Source organism: Bos taurus, chromosome 11 (assembly GCF_002263795.3).
Source record: "Bos taurus isolate L1 Dominette 01449 registration number 42190680 breed Hereford chromosome 11, ARS-UCD2.0, whole genome shotgun sequence".
NCBI lineage: Eukaryota > Metazoa > Chordata > Mammalia > Artiodactyla > Bovidae > Bos > Bos taurus.
Window position 1 is genome coordinate 94,345,333 of NC_037338.1, and position 19,557 is coordinate 94,364,889.

Genomic DNA, 19,557 nt, shown 5'->3' on the forward strand with positions numbered 1-19,557 from the left:
CTCTGTGCAGTCCAAGGGACTCAAGAGTCTTCTCCAACACCGCAGTTTAAAAGCATCAATTCTTCTGCACTCAGCCTTCTTTATGGTCCAACTCTCAAATCCAAACATGACTACTGGAAAAACCATAGACTTGACTATATGTGACCTCTGTGGGCAAAGTGATATCTCTGCTTTTTAATACACTGTCTAGGTTTGTCATTATTGTTCACTATATTAAAGATAGACAAATACAAAATAAGAAAAAGATATCTCACTGATACACCAAGAGGATTAGTAAATACAGACTTATTTATCATCTGTTCTGTACTTGGTACTGTACTTGATAGTACAGGGCATACGAAAATGAACCAATTCAGATACATTAAAAGAAGAGCAAACACATATAAATTCAATAATTCTTCCAAATCCCTTCAAATAAACTTTTCCTACATGGTGGCATTAAGTTTCTGTACAATACTAACTTGAAAAAAAAAAAATACTGAATTTCAGTATTTTCCTCTGGAAATTTCCTTTTATTTTCTATATTAAAAAAGCACATATGAGAAAGCTAAACTGGATAACCCATAAATTACATATACCTACTCCAAAAATCCAGCTTTTCATTCCTACCTGGAAACACCTATCATGATGAAAAAGTTCAATCCCACCACATCATTTGAAGCCTTGCAACACTGGACACAGGCAAAAAGGTCCCTACTCCACTAATAAATAGTGTACACAAAGACGGCAGGAAAGCTGCACTCCTAACATAAGAGGCACTGCGCAAGCCGGCTAGGTCAATCAGAAAGCTTTCTGAGCACTTACTGTCAGTGAGCAGAATGGAAAAGATGTTCTTAAGTAACCTGTTCAAGGAAGTGATAACTAGAAAACACATCTCCTCACCAAAGGCACACACACTAGCCCTTCCCCATTCCTGACAACAGGGACAGAATGACAGAGCTGTATCCCCCAGTCAGATGACTCATTTGGTTAAAGAACCAATAATTCAGTGCATCTCAACAAGTCTTCATTGAACATCTATAATAATCCAGCCACTGCTCTAGGCGCTTAGACTGGATCAGTGAACAAAACAGACAAAAATTCCCACTCTTCTAAGTCCAGAGGGTGGGAAACAACCAAAAAACAATAAATGTAAAAATAAATAATCTAAACAGTATGTGAGAAAGTGTGAAGCCCTATGGGGAAGAAAGCAGGGGACAGCACAAATACGTGCAGATACTACACACAGGAGGGTAGGATTGTGGTTGGTCTTCATTGAGAAGCTGATGCCTGAGTAAACCTTGATGGGGAAAGGGCATGAGCCATGCAGAGATCTCAGGAATGAGTATTCCTGGCAGGGGAAAAACAGTGTACCTGGTCAGATGGAGACACAACAAGGAGACCACTGTGGTTGGAAGGCTGAAGCAGGGTGAGTGAGGAGAGAAGGGCAGTGAGGACTGCGGGTGGAAGTAAGAGACCAGACCACACAGGGCAGAAGATGGCAAACTTTTTCTTTAAAGGACCAGATAAAAAGTACATTAGGCTTTGGAACCAGAAGGTCTCTACTACTCAACTCTGCCTCTGCACTGCAAATGTAGCCATAAGACAGTATGCAAACAATTGGGTGTGGCGGTATTCCAATTCAACTTTTATTTATAGGCACTGAAATTTCAACTTCATCTAATGTTATTTCACAAAATACCAGGTTTTTTTTAACAATTTAAAAACATAAAAATCACTCTTAGCCCACAGCTCATGCAAAAACAGGCAGTGGATCAAAGAGGTCCCAGGGCCATAGTTTGTCAACTCCTAATACAGGAGGTCTTTCTAGTCACTTTAAGGATTATGGCTTCTATTGAGTGAGACACCCTTAGACTGCTTTGAGTAGAGAAATGACAATATCTGACTACGTCTTAAAAAGATCACCATGATTGCTATGTTGAAATACATAGTAAAGAGGGCAAGGGTGGAAGGAAGGGTATATCACTAAGAGTTTAGCAATCAGAGTATGGATACATTCTGAAGGGAAAGATGGTAGGTCTTCTTAATAGAATGGATGTGGAGTGGGAGTGAAGTGGAGGCCTTACGACTGACTTCTAGGTTTTTGGTTTGAGCAACTGAGTTATGGAAGGTGCATGCAGAGGCAGTTTTGGGATGAAGATCAGGAATTCAGTTTTGGACATGTTGAATTTGAGATAATTATTAGATAGCCAAGGAGGTAACTGGATATGAACCTAGAGTTGAGAAGAGAGGTCTAGATCACGATACAAATTTGATGCTTTTCAGCATATAGGTAGTATGTAAAGCCACAAGATCACCAAAGGATGATGATTAATGAACATGGAAAAGGAAAAAGAGGCACAACTAGAGTCAGCAAAGTGGCCTGAGAGATAGGAAAATGAAGACTGTGCTCTTCTAAAAGTCAAGTAAAGAAAACATGAAGCAAGCTCCTGATATAGCATAAGAATGGAAATCCTAAGTCTGACTCCTTCTTTTACTACTAAGGATGTTTATAATTCAAAGATTTGGAAGTCTTGTACACTACTGTGTATCAGTTCAGCTCACTCAGTTGTGTCCAATTCTTTGCGGCCCCATGAATCGCAGCACGCCAGGCCTCCGTGGCCATCACCAACTCCCAGAGTCCACCCAAACCCATGTCCATTGAGTCAGTGATGCCATCTAACTATCTCATCCTCTGTTGTCCCCTTCTCCTCCTGCCCTCAATCTTTCCCAGCATCTGGGTCTTTTCAAATAAGTCAGCTCTTCGCATCAGGTGGCCAAAGTATTGGAGTTTCAGCTTCAAAATCAGTCCTTCCAATGAACACCCAGGACTGATCTCCTTTAGGATGGACTGGTTAGACCTCCTTGCAGCCCAAGGGACTCTCAAGAGTCTTCTCCAACACCACAGTTCAAGAGCATTGATACTTTGGCGCTCAGCTTTCTTTGTAGTCCAACTCTCACATCCATACAGGACCACCGGAAAAACGATAGCCTTGACTAGACAGACCTTTGTTGACAAAGTAATGTCTCTGCTTTTTAATATGCTGTCTAGGTTGGTCATAACTTTCCTTCCAAGGAGTAAGCGTCTTTTAATTTCACGGCTGCAATCACCATTTGCAGTGATTTTGGAGCCCAGAAAAATAAAGACAGCCACTGTTTCCCCTGTTTCCCCATCTATTTGCCATGAAGTGATGGGACCGGATGCCATGATCTTAGTTTTCTGAATGTTGAGCTTTAAGCCAACTTTTTCACTCTCCTCTTTCACTTTCATCAAGACACTCTTTAGTTCTTCTTCACTTTCTGCCATAAGGGTGGTGTCATCTGCATATTTGCTGCTGCTACTGCTAAGTCGCTTCAGTCGTGTCTGACTCTGTGCGACCCCAGAGATGCCAGCCCACCAGGCTCCCCATCCCTGGAATTCTCTAGGCAAGAACACCGGAGTGGGTTGCCATTTCCTTCTCCAATGCATGAAAGTGAAAAATGAAAGTGAAGTCACTCAGTCATGTCCGACTCATCGAGATCCCATGGACTGCAGCCTACCAGGCTCCTCCGCCCATGGGATTTTCCAGGCAAGAGTACTGGGGTGGGTTGCCATTGCCTTCTCCACTGCATATCTGAGGTTCTTCCAGCAATCTTGAGTCCAGCTTGTGTTTCCTCCAGCCCAGCATTTCTCATGATGTACTCTGCATATAAGTTAAATAAGCAGGGTGACAATACACAGCCTTTACGTACTCCTTTTCCTATTTGGCACCAGTCTGTTGTTCCATGTCCAGTTCTAACTACTGCTTCCTGACCTGCATACAGGTTTCTCAAGAGGCAGGTCAGGTCGTCTGGTATTCCCATCTCTTTCAGAATTTTCCAGTTCATTGTGATCCACACAGTCAAAGGCTTTGGCATAGTCAATAAAGCAGAAATAGATGTATTTCTGGAACTCTCTTGGTTTTTCGATGATCCAGCGGATGTTGGCAATTTGATCTCTACTGCGTATAGTTTTGCCGTGTTTTACTATTTACAAGAATTAATCCTCTCCTAAACTATTCTATTCCTGCTTCAGCCCATCTTTGGTGAAAACTCTGAGAACATCAAGCTCCCCTTTAAAACCTTCAATGACTACTCATTAGCTAAACAACTGGTATCCACTGAGATACTGGGTGTCACCAAGGCCCTTCATAATACAACACAGATGCAATTCTGTCCCTGTTATTTTTCTCATCATTATAGTTTCAACCAAAAAGAAAATAATGAATCTTCCCCAGAATACCATGCAACGTGCTAACACTAAACTTCACATTAACCCTTTCCCTTATCTGGACTGCAACCTCCACTCCACCATGATCTGTCCTTGTTCTAGTCATCAAATGTCCATCTCAAATCTACCCTTCCAGGAAGCCTTACTTAATACTTGAGGTTAATATAATATCTTCCTTGAGTCATCCAGTCCTTTTTCATTTATGACACTTCTCTTACTCAGTTTTCATTATTTTTATCATAAGCTCCTTAATGAAATTACTTACCTTTATCTCCACAGCATCCAGTACCATGCCCTGCACTCAGGAGAGGCTCAAAAAAATTTTGAATTTAACCCTAGATTTCTCTTTCCTTAGAGAGAGCCATAACTTAGAAGCCTCCATTTGAAAGGTCGCCTTCTCTTCCCACACATTTGCATGGCTGTCATCATTATAGTGACTTACAGGGAATTTTAGACTCTTCGTCCATAAGCACAGTTTCTACTATTTATTTGACTTATTTCACCCATCTTGGATTAATCCCCCAAACTCTCCCACTCCTTCAGGACTTTATTAGTACTTAACTTACCTCTAACTCCTGGCATAATTTTTCATAATTTCCATAACCAGATAAATGATCCTTCTAAATTCTGGACTCTCCATTGCTTCTACTCCATTCCTCCGATGTTTTCATCTCCTTTCCTACCCCAGGCACCCACTCGCCACCAGGGCTCACAAACTACTAACCCCAGCACTTTTCAGTCCCTCCATCTTTTGCATGCTCTCATTTTTGTCTTTATCTAATTGAAGTTACACAATCCATCATTTATCACTCACTTTCACCAGCAATCCCCTTTGTTATCCTATCCTGGCAAAATCCCAACCCTTTTAACTATACCCCACCAGTAACACTGGAAATTGGGGCAGGGGGTGGGGGGAATCACACAATAGTGTTTTTTTTTTTCTTCCAAATTCATGATCTAACCTTTAAAGGAATAACCAACAGTTTCCAATCCAAGCAGGGGTGGTACTGCAACCTTCAGGGATTTACAAATGTGAGGTAAAGTGTTCTGGCTGTCACAAGGTAGAACCCTGGCATTTGCTAAACATCCTGCAATGTCCAAGGAGACTCAATGAAACCAAATATTTACTTCCCACTTTCCTAAGTATAATTTCACATCTTCTTTCATCTCTTTACATCTATATCTTCTTCCCATATCCTCAGATTCCTTCTGCTTCCTTTACTGTTGTTCTTCAGTCACCAAGTCGTGTCCGACTCTTTGCGACCCTATGGACTGCAGCACACCAGGCTTCCCCGTCCTTCACCATCTCCTGGAGTTTGCTCAAACTCATGTCCATTGAAATGGTGATGCCATCCAACCATCTCATCCTTTGTCGCCCTGTTCTCCTATTGCCTTCAATCTTTCCCAGCATCAGGGTCTTTTCCAATTAAGTTCGCTCCTCACATCAGGCAGCCAAAAGTATTAGAGCTTCAGCTTCAGCATCAGTCCTTCCAATTGAATATTTGGTGTTGATTTCCTTTCAGACTGAATGTTTTGACTGCTTCCTATTTCAAGCAAAATATCAACCTTGCTATATCTTTTCCCATATATTATTCTTTCCTTCCTGTTATTACAAATAAATTGTCCCTATTCCTATCTAGTGGAAATCTCTCTACTCAAATCCTCTAGACCCCATCCCCTCAAGAATATCACTCCAGGATTTCCCCAGTGGTTCAGTGGCCAAGACTCCATGCTTCCTCTGAAAGGGATACAGGTTGAATTCCCTAAGGGACGTTTTGCATACCATGCTAGTTCTGCATGCCATGCAAGTGGTCAAAACAAAAAATCAAAAAAGAGTATCATTCCAGTCATCATCCCTGTCCTCTCGAATAACTTCTTTGATTCTTGCCTCCCCATGGCCTGTTTCTCTGCCCATCTTAGGGCATAATTCTTTGAGTTTACACTTTGGTTTCCATTTCCTCTTCTCCCATTCTCTTAAACTCACCTCAATCAGCCTCTTACCCCAATGCTTCACTCGAACAGTTCTTGTCAGGTCCCAGAGGATTTCCATGGTGTTTAGTGCCGTGAACAATTCTCAGTCCTTGCCTTTAGTCTACCTTCAGCAACGGGTGACATAGCTGACTTCTCCACATTTAAACCTTTTACCTCCCTTGGCTCCCACCCAGTACACCACTCTCTTCCTACTTCATAAATTACTCTCCTTTCTTTCTTATCTCCACAATCTAAATGTTAGAATGCCTCTGGACACAGATCTCACCTTTAATCTCTTTACTCATTCCCTTGGCAGGATCATCCAGGCTTGATGTTTTAAATACCACGTATACACTGAGGACTCTCCCAAATTTATACCTCTCTGGGTTCCAGACTCCATTCAAGTACATAACCAACATACCCACCTCAATATCTAATAAACATCTTAAACTTAATGTGTCTCAAACCAACTCCTGATCTGTCCCTCAAAAAACACACAACAAAAACAAACTTTACAAACAAAAAAAACTTTACCACTCCTGGCTGCGCCTCTCTCAGAAGCCTACTACCCCATCCTCCAAAAGCTCAGGCCAAAAACTTAGGAGAGTCATCCTTGACACCTCTTTTCCTCTCACACCCACATCTAATCCATCACAAAATCCTTCACCTTTACCTTGTACTCTTGCTTCCTCACCTTAAGTTCATTCTCAGTAACAGCCAAGACAAGGAAGCAACCTAAATGTCCCTCGACAAATGGACAAATAAAAGAAATGTGGTACATATATACAATGGAATATTGCCCTCAGTTGTTCAGTCGTGTCCAACTCTTTTGAGACCTCATGGACTGCAGCCTGCCAGGCTCCTCTGTCCATGGAATTTTCAGGCAAGAACACTGGAACAGATTGCCATTTCCTACTCCACAGGGTTTTTTCCACCTAGGAACTGAACCCACATCTCTTGCATCTCCTGCATGAGCAGGGGGAGTCTTTACCACTGCACCACCTGGGAACCCCACAACAGAACATTATTCAGCCAAAAAAAGAATGAAATAATGCCATTTGCAGCAACACTGATGGACCTAGAGATTATCCTACTAAGAGAAGTCAGACAGGCAAAGACAAATATCATATGATATCACTTATATGTGAAATCTAAAAAAATCATACAAATGAACTTACTGTAAAACAGATACAGATTCACTTACTTGGAAAACAAACTTATAGTTACCAAAGGAGAAAGGTTGGGGGGGGAATAAATTAGAAGGTTGGGATTAACCTTCTAATTTATCAGATCAGATCAATCGCTCAGTCGTGTCCGACTTTTTGCGACCCCATGAATCGCAGCACGCCACGCCTCCCTGTCCCTCACCAACTCCCGGAGTTCACTGAGACTCACGTCCATTCCTCCCCCTAAATAGGAAAAGGAGTACGTCAAGGCTGTATATTGTCACCCTGCTTATTTAACTTATATGCAGAGTACATCATGAGAAATACCAGGCTAGATGAAGCACAAGCTGGAATCAAGACTGCCGGGAGAAATATCAATAACCTCAGATATGCAGATGACAACATCCTTATGGCAGAAAGTGAAGAGGAACTAAAAAGCCTCTTGATGAAAGTGTAAGAGGAGAGTGAAAAAGTTAGCTTAAAGCTCAACATTAAGAAAACGAAGATCATGGCATCTGGTCCCATCACTTCATGGGAAATAGATGGGGAAACGGTGGAAATAGTGTCAGACTTTATTTTTTTGGGCTCCAAAATCACTGCAGATGGTGACTGCAGCCATGGAATTAAAAGAGGCTTACTCCTTGGAAGAAAAGTTATAACCAACCTAGACAGCATATTGAACAGCAGAGACATTACTTTGCCAATAAAGGTCTGTCTAGTCAAGGCTATGGTTTTTCCAGTGGTCATGTATGGATGCGCGAGTTGGGCTGTGAAGAAAGCTGAGCACCGAAAAATTGATGCTTTTGAACTGTGTTGGAGAAGACTCTTGAGAGTCCCTTGGACTGCAAGGAGATCCAACCAGTCCATTCTAAAGGAGATTAGTCCTGGGTGTTCTTTGGAAGGAATGATGCTAATGCTGAAACTCCAGTACTTTGGCCACCTCATGCGAAGAGTTGACTCATTGGAAAAGACTCTGATGCTGGGAGGGATTGGGGGCAGGAGGAGAAGGGGATGACAGAGGATGAGATGGCTGAATGGCATCACAGACTTGATGGACATGAGTTTGAGTGAACTCTGGGAGTTGGTGATGGACAGGGAGGCCTGGTGTGCTGTGATTCATGGGGTCACAAAGAGTCGGACACAACTGAGCAACTGAACTGAACTGACTGTTTATAAAATAGATAATCAACAAGGATCTACTGTATAGCACAGGGAAATCTACTCAATGTAATAACCTATATGAAAAAAGAATTTGAAGGATATATGTATATGCATAACTGGATCACTTCGCTGTACATCTGAAACACAACATTGTAAATCAACTATATTTCATTATAAAATTAAAAGTTTTTTTTTAATTAGGTCATGTCATTTCTCTGCTCAAAACCTTCCAATGGCTTCTGGTTTCTGAGTAAACACCTAATAAGTGAAAGTGAAGTTGCTCAGTCATGTCCAACTCTTTGCGACCCCATGGACTGTAGCCTACCAGGCTCCGCCGTCCATGGGATTTTATTGGCGTGGGCTGCCATTTCCTTCTCCAGGGGATCTTCCCACCCCAGGGATCAAACCTGGGTCTCCTGCATTGCAGGCAGACACTTTACCGTCTGAGCCACCAGGGAAGCCCCAAACACCTAATAATGGCCTACAAATCTCCAATAATCTGATTCCCATTAACTTCTTGGTCTCACCACCCCCCCAACTGTTTGTGACCCATGCCATGGACTGTAGCCCCCAAGGGACCCTCTGTCCATGGGATTCTCCTGGCAAGAATACTGGAGTGGGTTGTCATGTCTCCTCCAGGGGATCTTCCCAACCTAGGGATTGAACCCATGTCTCCTACATTGGTGGGCTGGTTCTTTACTACTGAGCCCTTGGGGAAGCCCTCTCATAACAATGTCTATGGCCAAATCTAGATCTTCCTATAGCAAAAGCTGATAAGACAAATCTACAGGGGTGACAGAATTTGGAGGCTGAGTTCTGCCAGGTTAGAGAAACTTGGGAAGCACCTTAGACTTGCCATAGATACCCCAACACAAGTATTACTTGCCTTTTTATTTAAAATTGGAATGTTTCTGAGGAGTATTGCCTCCTGCAGTGCTTTGGGACCTTTCTAACAGTGACAGTGGCTTCAGCTTACACACTCTGATACTTTGAAAGTCTTTGGTTGTTCCCCTAGTCAAACTCTATGTAAGAATATGTCTCATTCCACTTAAAAAAAAAAAAAAACTTATAATCTTTCTTGATGAGGGAGCTTCCTAGGGTCATATGTCCAACGTCAGTATTTAGTTTAAATTGAAAAAGTTGTTACTCCCCAAAGGCTAGAGCTAGAGCTAAGGTACTTTCCTGTTTAAGAGGACCAAGCAAGATTCCTTTTGTTTCTGAATATTTTAAATTTAAACAATATTTTGAATTTACAAAATAAATTTACATTTCATGCATACAAAATAAAATGTTAACAAAAAAAACTGTATACTTACCATACACAGCTTTTCTTACATATTAATGTTTTGCCAAATTTGCTTCAGATTGTTTTTCTAAGAAATAGTATCTCAGATAAGTACTGTGTGTATATCCCTCCTTGATCCCTCTTTTCCCAGGGATAACTACTCTTGAATTTTTTGTGTGTTGTGTTGGATGTTTATACTGAAAGAAGTGTGTGTGTTTCTATCTATAAATTATATGGAATATTTTATACATTTTCAAGATTAAATAAAAGCCATTATTTTGTACTTATTATTCTGCAACTTTAACCTTTTCACTCAACCTTGTTTTGAATTTAGATGGTAAAATGTATCACTGTAGTTCATTTACTGTATAGCTTATATCTTCATTTTCTTGCTGATGGACACTTAGGTTTCCAGTATTTTGTGATTATGAAAACTGCTGTAGTGAGTATTATTGTTATCTTACTGTGTTTTATGTATTGGAGTTTCTCAGAACAGTATTGTTGCTTGTAGTATTTCCACATTTTTTACTATCAATTATTACTGAATTGCTTCCTTCACTGGTTTTATCCTTTTATAATTTTACCTGCTTTGGTTTGCACAGTTACATCATGGATTCTCTAAAGCAGACATGTTTGTTGTACTGAAGAAAATATGACATATGACAATCTCATTTTACTACAGATAAGTTGAAATTTGTTTGTTTAGATTCTTGATAAATTTCTTCCTGTTTAAAAACCTTATTACAGAAATGTTTAAACCTCTACAACTGGAGAGAACCCTGTGAAATACAGAGAAAATATCTGTCATCAGTTTTCAGTAATTATTAACATATGGCCAGCCTTACTTACTTCACTCTCTCTCATCTCCTCAACTAGATTATTTTAGAGAAGATCCCAGATTTTCACTTAATTTCATCTGTAAATACTTTACTATATACACTAATCTCTGTATAGTATATATCAACCACTCTCCCAAAAGAAACCCACACTTCATTATCAACCCCCAGAAATAATTCCATGTTATCAGCTTTTCAGCATTCAAATTTTTCAATTACGTTTTTTTAGTTTTAGCTACACTATTTTTATTTATTTTTAACTGAAGGATAATTGCTTTACAGTATTATATTGGTTTCTACCAAATATCAACATGAATCTGAACTATTTGACTACACTGTGAAAATATATACTTTTAAGGAATACATTTAAGCAGTGTCGTATAAAATATACTTGTAGATTTCCGATTTATCATGGAATCATGTTTTAAACAGATGGTACCTAAAAAGTAATCTAGGGGTAGTCTAACCCTTTTACTTTTGTAAATGAAAGCATTGAGGCTCAGAGAGGTTGAAATTTATTTAAAATTGGACAGCTTACTGTAGCAGAGTTGGAATTAGAAGGCACATCTTCTGACCCTAAATCCACTGCTCTTACACTAATTACACTGTGTTGCCTGTGTCATGTTTTTCATCAGTTTTCTAAATCTAGCATTTTAGTATTTTTTCCATTGGCTTTTCATAAATATTAGACTACGGTATTGTCTGTGCAGTACTAATCTTGTGATTTACAACAGGTTGTATTTTAAAAGGAGTTTGTGAAAGGGTTGAATTATAATATCAACACTTGTGCCAAAGATATTGAGCTGTTCTGAAAAGCTGCTTGTCTCTTCTGACCTAGATACACAGTTTCCAACTGTGGCAGAGTATGCCAGAAAGTGAGAATGAGTGCTAGCAAAAGGCTGGAAATTAAATTATATTATTGAGGAATCTGATATATTTCTTCATTTTTAGCACTGTTGTATATGAAAAATTTTCTATATTGATATAAGTAATACTTGAATTTATGCAGTTTTTTACATTTAAGACTTACTGTTTATTTTGCTAAGGTGAAAACAAAATGACTTGTTTTAAAATTGGTTGTTTTTTTTTAAACATTACTCCTTATTTATAACTAGATTGCAGGTTCTGAAATCATTTTGCAAACCTAACTAAGGGAAATACTCTTGTCCATTCTGTCTCCAGATATGGTTTCTTTGTGATGCTCTGTTCTGTAGAATAACAAAAAGTCTTTTGAAAACCAAAGACAGTGTCTGAACCTTGTTTATTACCAAGGTGCCAGTTTACACTAAAGTGTGCTGTCTTGGGCACAGTAGGGCAGAGAATACTGCTTACTGGCACATTCATTCCCCCGCACCCCTTTGTTTTTTGATCAGAGTTGTCCCAAGATCTGTAAATTCTGAAGATACTCTGATGACCTTCTATCACAGCTGCTCACAGCCGCTTAGTGAGAAGACAATAAATAGGTAATGTGACACATATATTTCAGCCTTTACTTCATGTTTGATCATGATTTAAAGAACTAGATCTTTTAAAGATCACTCTGCAAAATTAAATATATACCTGCTCTTTAGACGTAGTACTATGAATTGTAAAATTGCTAGAGACCCAGCCCAAATTCTAGGGATAGCTCTAACAATGTGTGATCACAGACAATATTTAACGTCATTTAACGTCTTTGGATATTTGTGCTTTAGCATTTTAGAAGTTTATAAAAAAATTTATACCATTGTATTTTTTCACTAATTTTCAGGGTTGTTTTAAGAATAGAACGTGATGGTGTATGAGAAAATATTTTGAGAAATTCATTTGCGTTTCTCCTTGGCTGCCAGAACTGCTCTATACGTCCAAAACAAAGATTAAGCAAAGTAAAGATATCAAATGCCAGTAGTAAATCCTATATGGAGACAACAGGATCAGAGGTGTTTTGGAGGAGGGGTTGCTATTTTATATAGGATAATCAGAGTTGGGCTCATAATGAGGTGACATTTGAGCAGGCACCTAAAGAAGCAGAGGAATTGTGTGGATGTCAGGGATAAACTATTAACAGCTAGGCTTCAAGGGTGGGGATTGTGTGCATTGTTCGAGAAACAGCAAGGATAGTAGTCTGGATGGAACATAGTGAGTGAAGATGGGAATGATGGCCACATCACTTGGTCACAACAGTTGGCCACAACAGAGCACACGCACACATATTCTAATATGCTCCTCATTTTAAGTTCATTTTTCTAAACTATATTATTTCACTGTTATTCTATCATTGCAATCTCAGGACTTTAAATGTCAGCTGTAACATGAACAGATATTGGCATATGAAATGAAAAAAAGGCAGAGGATTCCTTAAAAACACAAAAGTGCTGACTACAAAATATGAGTATATTAAAATCTAGAACTTCTGTTCATCAAAAAAAATGCCCCAAAGAAAGTTGAAAGAATTAGCTACAAACTGGAAAGACTTCTGGAAAACATACATCCAACAGAAGTATCAAAAATATAGAAAGATGACTTAAAATCCAAAAGAAAAGCACAGACAACACAGAAGAAGGGGGAGAAAAAAGTCATAACCTTTTCACAAGGGGGGGAAACCACAAGACCAATAAAAATGAAAACCACTTTATATCCACTAAAGCTGTAAAAATTAAGTCTGGCAATATTAAGTGTTGAAAAGGAAATAGATCCATAAAGTCTTTTATAGACAGATGGGAAAAAATGTTTTGCATAATTTCCACAAATCAAATAATCCCATACTCAGGGATTTGACTCCTAGGTATACACAAAGAGAAACTTACACACATACAGAGACAAGACATGCACATTAACATGTTCATAGCAAAACTGCAAAAAAGCAAAATCCTGGAAAACATGCAAAATGCCCATTCACAGAAGAATAAATGAATACACTATGGTATATTAATGCATTGGATTGTTATTCAGCAATGTGAAGGAACTATAGAGACATATGGCAATATGGATAAACCTCAGCAATGCAATATTAAGTAAAAATACTATGTCCCAAATGGCTACATATAGACTATCTTTTCCAAATAAAAAGATACACTATCTAAGAATCTATAAAGATATGATAAAGCTATACACAAAACCAGAAACAAGGGAATGGTGAATACAGAATGCAAGCTGAGAATGCTATCACGGGAAGGCACTGGGATAGGGGTAGCTGGGAGAACCAATGAAGGGAGACTTCATAGGGAGAACCTATGAAGTCAGATGTAGGTTATTAAGGTTTAACTTTTGTTCTGATGGTGGGTTCACAGAAGCTTATTAAATTTTAAAAAATAATACAAAAACAGGGACTTCCCTCAGTGGTACAGTGGATGAGAATCCACCTACCACAGCAGAAGACACTGTTTTGATTCCTGGTCCAGGAAAACTCCACATGCCACAGGGGAACTAAGCCCACGCGCCACAACTACTGAACCCTCAGTCTAGAGCCTGCAGCTGCACCTGCTGAAGCGTACAGCTAGAGCCCGTCTCTGCTACAAGGAAGCCACTGCAGCGAGAAGCCACGAGTAGCAGAGTAGCGTCCACTCGCTGCAACTAGAGAAAAGACGACGCACGCAGCAATAAAGACCCAGGCCAGCCAAAAATAGATAAATTATTTTTAAAATAATAATACAAAAACAGACTATCCATTGGCAAATGAGAGCATGTCATAAACAAGGTTTATGTCTAATCCATTACCCAATTCGGTGCACTTATCCAATTTTTAAAAAAGCTTCTTAGCCTATGTTAAATTTTTTACTAAATTGAGTTTTGATCTTCCTAATTGGCGTATAATTTTTTTTATCTAAGTCAAATCCACTCAAGTGCAAACATTTATTAAACTGTTTTCCTCATGTGGATAATAAAACATATAAATTTCTGATACAGTATCCTAAGTTATTCTATTACTATGGCTAAGTCACGTAACTACGCCCTGACTCATGGTATACTCAGCACAACAGCACTTGTGAAACTGCAATGTAGTAAGTGCTCTTAGTTTGCCACATAACTAAAGGGAACAAAAACGTCCATGACCCACAGAAAATATCCGTACTTTTCACAGGATGACTTCTTGCTCACCTACCTCTTAAAATATAGATGCCAAGTAAAAAGAGTCTTCTTACTAATAAATAGTACTTTCAAGTTATTCTCAGTAATTTTACCCAACCTATCATACAGAAAAAGACAGGTAAAATGCAAAATTTCTTCCTTAACACAGATTGTCTCAGTTATCAGAAAACTTAAAATTAGGGTTTTCATAATAATTCAACAACTTAATAAACAAATGCATATGTATATATTTAATACTTCAAGGAAGAATAAGAGTATAAAAATAATTTGTTCTACTTAACCTCTACTCTGTCATGCTGCAGTCCATGGGGTCACAGTCAGATACAACTGAGCAACTGAACTGAACTGAACCTCTACTCTACATTTTGTAATTTCCAATTAATATGGTATTTATAGAACAATATATTCACCTACCTCTGACAGAGGTTCACAAAGACAATATATAAATAACTGATAAACACTCATGAACAAATGATATTCAGATGTAAAAAGCATCCCCTCATATAAATTTCCAATGGGAAACAAACTTCAAACTTCTAAAATGATGTATTTTGTTATTAGCTGAAAAGGTTTAAAGCATTCAACCATCTGAGTAATATTAAGCAGAGAGACAGACACACAAAAGGGAAAGACCAAGTAAGGCAACACAAGTAGTGATGTGAAAAATGAATTCAGTTGTTTTGTGAAGTGTTATTATTCATCCATCCAAACACTCCCAGATCTCCTACATTTTTGCAAGATGGAGTCTTCACATCACTATCAAAGATATTATCCTTAAATAAGCAGGATAACAACATAAAAAGCAACACTGAATTAGGAATATTTCCTACTGACATTATCACTAGGCAAATACACTAATTAATGAATAAAGTTGCATCTTAATACACATTCCCCTACAACATTATACAAAGTAACTTTTTTTAATTGAAGTATAGTTGATTTACAAAGTTGTGTTAATTTCTGGTGTACAACAGGGTGATTTAGTACATCATGAGAAACACTGGACTGGAAGAAGCACAAGCTGCAATCAAGACTGCCGGGAGAAATATCAATAACCTCAGATATGCAGCTGACACCACCCTTATGGTAGAAAGTGAAGAGGAACTAAAAAACCTCTTGATGAAAGTGAAAGTGGAGAGTGAAAAAGTTGGCTTAAAGCTCAACATTCAGAAAACGAAGATCATGGCATCCGATCCCATCACTTCGTGGCAAGTAGATGGGGAAACAGGGGAAACAGTGGCTGTCTTTATTTTTCTGGGCTGCAAAATCACTACAGATGGTGACTGCAGCCATGAAATTAAAAGATGCTTACTCCTTGGAAGAAAAGTTATGACCAACCTAGACAGCATATTCAAAAGCAGAGACATTACTTTGCCAACAAAGGTTCGTCTAGTCAAGGCTATGGTTTTTCCTGTGGTCATGTATGGATGTGAGAGTTGGACTGTGAAGAAGGCTGAGCGCTGAAGAATTGAAGCTTTTGAACTGTGGTGTTGGAGAAGACTCTTGAGAGTCCCTTGGACTGCAAGGAGATCCAACCAGTCCATTCTGAAGGAGATCAGCCCTGGGATTTCTTTGGAAGGAATGATGCTAAAGCTGAAACTCCAGTACTTTGGCCACCTCATGCGAAGAGTTGACTCACTGGAAAAGACTCTGATGCTGGGAGGGATTGGTGGCAGGAGGAGAAGGGGATGACAGAGGATGAGATGGCTGGATGGCATCACTGACTCGATGGACGTGAGTCTGGGTGAACTCCGGGAGTTGGTGATGGACAGGGAGGCCTGGCGTGCTGCAATTCATGGGGTCACAAAGAGTCGGACACGACTGAGTGACTGAACTGAACTGATATACTTTTCATATTCTCATTATAGGTTATTACAAGATACTGAATATAGTGCCTGGGTGATACAGCAGGACCTTCTTTATTTTATACATAGTAGTTTGCACAAAGCAAGTCTTATAAAGCATTACACAAAGTAAATTCAGCATCACAGATAATCCTGTGTGGTTCAAAGTCTCATCATTTGACAGATGGAAAACAGAAGACTCAAATTAAATAACTCTGACAAGAACATGTCAGTGACTAAACACAACTCAGGTTTGCTGACCGACTTCTATTCACAGGAAACTAAAGAAAAAGCGGCAGCGTGTGAGTCAGGAGACCAGGGCCAGAATGCTGGAATGGCCACTGACAGCTTAAAGGCCTTTCCCCAGTCCTGTGGATTCTGCTTCCTGAAATCCTCTTGCCCAACCTGCCCTACATGCCTCACAAGGCTACTGTTAGGATCAACTGACTAACAGTTGTGGAAGCTGTACTCTGTAAAGTACAGAGTTATATAAAGAGGAAAAGATTATCCTTCCAACCTAATGACAATGAGTCCTGAACTCAAGGGATAGCAATACAATACCATGAGCTTGTGACTGCTGTTCTGTTGGGTTTTTTGGTTTGTTTGGGGGTTTTTTTGCAACAAATTCTGCAAATCACAAAATCTAAATCACAATAATTCAATGTGTGATTCATAAATGGAAAATACAACTAGGCTCATTTATTAAAACGGTATTTTATCAAGTCAGGACAATGGAAAAGACAAAATTTTCTCTGCCTGAAAAGACTTCCCCACCAATCCTTATCAGTGTTAATGATGATGCCACAGTAATAACAGCAAGAACTTTATGTATGCCAAGCACTTGGTTAAGCATCTTAAATGTATTACTTCATTCAATCCTCAAAACTCTCTAATGGAAACATGATCATATCAATTTTACAGAGGAAACAATAGTCCAAACGAGTGAAATAACTAATTTGCGATCAAGCACTAGTCAGTGGCAAAGCCAGGACTGGCCAGACCACCGATCTACAGAACTGGAGCTCTTTGTGGCTATATATCATCTGCCAAAAAGGCCCACTGATCTCAAATGCTACCTCTCCAGGAAGGCTTCCTTCATCCCAAACAAAGTGTAAAACTAATACTCCCTCATATGCATCTGTGTTTGTGTGTGTGTGTGCATATGCACTCAGTCGTGTCCAACTCTGCAACCCCATGGACTGTAGCCCCCCAGACTCCTCTGTCCATGGGATTTCCCAAGCAAGAATACTGGAGCTGGTTGCCATTTCCTTCTCCAGGGGATCTTCCCAACTCAGAGATCAAACCCGTGTCTCTTGTGTCTCCTTCACTGGCAGACAAATTCTTTACCACTGGCACCACCACTGGCATGACCTGGGAAGCCTGCCATATACATATATACATATATATATATACACACACATACACACAGTTATACAAACACACATATAAAAAAATAAGCATGTAATTCATCTAAGTCTTGGGTTCCTCATCCTTGAAGAACTATCTGCTTCAACAAGACTTTTTTGAAACTAAATAATAATGTCAGAGACATTGAGACAGAGACATGAAGTTATCTGGCCAATCCCATAGGGTAAGTGACAGAGCTAAGACATGAATTCACATTTATTTATGCTTAATAACTAATGTTTTAAGCCAGTTGCCTGATTCCAAAGCTTAGTGCTCTTGATACTATTTATTAGCTCACCCAATCTCTGAGCCTCTCAGATATTAAGTCTTAAGGCTGGAGTGGGTTAAATCATGCCAATCCCATCTGCTATTCGGTCAACAAATATTTACTGTAACAAAATTTTTAAAACTCAATACATACACTGCTAATAATGTTCTAAAACTCTAAGAACAGAAGGCCCTCAGCTTCCTAGAGTGATCCTGGACTCCTGTCTTCCAGAGCACAAAGTAGATCTAGTCCCCAAACTCCATAATACTGAGAGAAAGAAAGGATCTCTGAAATTTTATTTCCCACCTCTCTGCTAGAAATATCAACCAAGCCCAATGAGTAACCTATTTTCAGAAATAAGATGCTGAACTCTTGGAATGAAGTTTTCAAAATACCATCCCTAACTTCGTAAACCCTCTACTCTCACTATACATTCAGCTTAAACAGCACCTCGTGAAGGAAATCCTCCCCAATCTTGACTTCCACCTCTGCTCCTTCTCAACCCTTTGCCAAGCTTGGACTGATTACACTGCACTACATTACAGTAGTTTGCCTCCTGGCTCACCACTTGGCTATTTTGTAACTATACATTCCTTGAAGGCAGATATCCTCTGCTGTATTCCTAGAGTATATCATAGTGCTAGATAGTAAGATCTCAAAGATTTGTCAAGTAATAAATGACTAATGACGCAATTATGATTCTCAGTACTTGTGGTGGGGCATATGAACAGCTCCCCATCATTCTCCATAGCTGCAGCACAGCTAGACTGCTCATTTAAAACAGACAACTTGCCACAGGGCTGTCTCTCTAGCAGGCTCTAGGCAAGCAGCTGCTAAGACCACAGCTACTATGCACCCTTTGGTTGCTAAGAATTAAATCCAAGCTCTTAAGAGTGTGTTTCAACTGAAATGCTGACACTGATTCATACCAGGTGCTTCATTCCCAGATAATTCATTTAAGGAACTATTCATATAAATTATAGGGGCTTCCCTCATAGCTCAGATGGTAAAGAATCTGCCAGCAATGAACCAGATCTGGGCTCGAACACTGCTACTGTATCATATGCAATTACATAACCAATCCTCTAAAATCATCATCTTGACAGTTAAGCCTCCATTTTTGATCCCCTATGTGCCACAGACTGTACAAAGGCACTAATCATATACTTTAACATTTATTTCAGCCCTACAAGGTAAAAAGCATATGATCAGTCTCCATTTTAAGGTTGAGGAACTGAGACTGAGATGGTTAAGCAAATTGTCCAACAGTATCAAAAGGCAAATCTACAGTTTAAACTCAAATCTATTAGGTGCACCCAAATC

At 39.3% G+C, this 19,557-nt stretch overlaps 1 protein-coding gene across 9 annotated transcripts in view; it reads right to left on the minus strand.

Annotated features, from left to right (window-relative positions):
* The window catches only part of STRBP (spermatid perinuclear RNA binding protein), a 198,700-nt gene that overhangs the window by 97,022 nt on the left and 82,121 nt on the right, over window positions 1–19,557 (minus strand). The window contains exon 1 of one of the 9 annotated variants that reach the window (XM_059891237.1): window positions 1–19,557. This exon is cut by the window's right edge and continues 17,837 nt beyond it. The gene's annotated coding sequence lies outside the window, so the exon portion shown is untranslated. 9 annotated transcript variants of the gene reach the window in all.